We start from the raw sequence: 2,835 nt of genomic DNA on the forward strand, positions 1-2,835 counted from the left end.
AATCTTTACCAGCTATATGTACGCCAGACCACGTCTCGCGTAACAGGCTTCGCGATATCTCACGAAACACGCTGCGACGCGCCTGGCGCACATATGAGGAAGTTGCCCGATAAGAGGAACAAGAAGAAGGTAGCACTGAGGAGGTGGCGTGGCGTAGCGCCGTCCTTAAACAAAGCAGATGAGCGACGGTCTAGCAGAGGTTAGGATGCGTGTCGTTAGATTTCGAGCAGTTTAGTAGGGGCCTATGCATCCAGCACATTGGTACCACCTACAACAAAGCTTTTTCCGACAGTTGAGTCATTATCATTGAGTTAAAATTGTACCAATGCAATATGTCCGTACACAAACCTACACAACGACACCGGGACGGTTTAGAAGATTGTATAAACTTACTTTTCCGAAGCCAAACTTTACAGAAGCACTTTTTGACTCAAGATTGTTACGCCGGTCTATTGTGGACCTAATTTTTCTTTAGAAATTCAACAAAACTTGATTTATGATCACACATCCACTTGCGACAAAACACAGTATGGTCGCCCGCGTTCTGCTTTGTTTAGGGACGGCGCTACGCCACGCCACCTCCTCAGCGCCACCTTCTTTTTGTTCCTCGTATCGGGCAACTTCCTCATAGGCCTGCAGCGCTGACGCCCGAGACAAGTTAACAGGAGTGCATACGGAAAAAGGGCCTTTCAGCCCCCGAATTTGAAATGAAACTTCTGATATTTGATAAAGATACTCATTAAAAAGTCTGATATTGACAAATTGTTGTGAAAAATAAACGTTTTAGTGAAAGTAGATTATCAAGAGACCCTTGCGCGCAAAGAAGGGCGTAGTTCAACGCCAGATGTGTGGGTTAAGTATTACTTCTGGTACAATTTGTCGATTTCAAGCTTGTTGGCGATCTAATAGACCATTTGGTCATTTTCACCTTACTTTCGTCAAGAAATGCCTCCTAGCACCCAAACGGTACGATAAAGAGCAAAATAGACGAAATTTTCGTCCCAGAGAATCCCACTTTCACGAGTTACCCCTTAGCAACCCATAAAAAAGGATTTTTGGAAAAAAAAAATACATTTTGCGACCTGTGTGGTACCGTCAATGTGTCATATTCCGGACAAATTTGACCGTTTTTCCTGAATATTTCTAAAACCGGTAGGGGTATGAAAAATTACAGCGGATTCTAGAAACTAGGCGCCAAGATACATATTTTCCATCTGGATAGGAAATTTTCTTTGCGCCAGTTCACCTGCACAAGCCTCTGAAACCCTGTCCGGATTTAAACCCGAAGTGCAAATCCGGACAGTCCCTATTTATGCTATTAAATGGCAGTAGAACAGGTCGATGTGGCAATACTGCACTGCAGCTGCGTGCCAGTACACACCAACTTAACCCGTAACTGCGGAACCAGAGTGATATTGAAATTTTCGAGGCAAAATTCGTCCATTTCAGAAGTGAAGCAACTTCTGCAAAAGTCAGTCCTATTTCGGTAGAAGGACATTGGTTTCGCAAAATACGACATAGGAATGTGTACAACAATCTTTTCCTCACAGGACTTTGTCAAAATTGAAAATTTAGTGCATTTTTAACTAAGATTTGTAAGTGAGAGATCGAGTGAAATACCATGCAATCAATATTACGCGCAAAAGTCCACAGGATATTAAAAATTTTCGACTCCAGCGTAGTGACGTTAAAGCTGTATCTAGTGACCGCGGCTTCTATGCGGCACACGCATTAAAGTACCGCTTCACAGTGTGTGTACTGGTCGGGTCATATTATTCAAATTGCACTGTTTTCTGGTCGGCTCTAAAATATGAAACTACTAATTATTTAAATCTCCAGAGCCTCCCGGAAAAGTATATATCTAAATTATGAACCTACATAGTGTAATTTGCTGTTAAAATGCGAAAAAGCAGTGTCCGGATTTACCCTGCTGGTCCGGAATGAGACACTTTGACGGTAAATGACGAAATAACACTTCAAAACTTGAATTATGCCCTTATGAAAGAAAACTGGGAAGATACTTTATCTATCTCTGACGTCAACCTTTCATTGGCTGAGCGATTAGCGAAGCCTATTACTCCGTCTGGCCGGAAACAACATTTTCTGTCTGTAAGTCTGGCTGTCTGTCCGCACGCAAACTCGAAAACGAGATGAGAGAGCGACCTGGGATTTTGAGGGTCGTTTTGTGTCATTAAAAGACAGATCGAGTTCGAGGTTGAGCATTCTAGATCAACTATTGGATTTAAGTAAAATCAAAAACAATGGGTTTAGATCGTGTTATGTCTCCGTGTCCCATGGATCGTGATGACCTCGCGCCGGTTGCCGGTGCATTGCGCCCTTGCCTAAGCTCCGCCTCTGAGGCGCGGAGCGAAAATGTTGCTGTAGCGGCCCTATTCTTATATTACTGCAAGAACTATATTGATTTTGAGCCCTCTACCTGAAAAACTGACTTGTCAGAAGAACCAAAAACGAAAAACCTAAAATATTACTTTTAAAAAATCGTTTTACATCATTCTAAGACGTAACTCGTCCAAGTAGAGCGCTTGGGGCGAAAATTTCGTTCGTGTAGCTCTATTTCTAACCGTTTAGACGCAAGAGGGCGATTTCTACACGAAAATGACCCCAAATCATTTTAATGTTGTTTCCCAGATATTTGATCGACTCTGGTGGGGCAACTCGTCAAAATAAAATACTGGGGGTGAAATTTGTGTCCTTTCAAGCCAATGGCCTATCTACGACTCTGCCTTTTGCCCGACTCAGGTGTCAGCGCCGCAGGCCTAGGTAGATGTATGCCAGGTGCGTCGCAGCGTAACGGTGTTTCGTGAGATATCGCGA

Source organism: Frankliniella occidentalis, unplaced genomic scaffold, assembly GCF_000697945.3.
Source record: "Frankliniella occidentalis isolate FOCC.00 unplaced genomic scaffold, Focc_3.1 Scaffold271, whole genome shotgun sequence".
NCBI classification, from domain to species: Eukaryota; Metazoa; Arthropoda; class Insecta; order Thysanoptera; family Thripidae; genus Frankliniella; species Frankliniella occidentalis.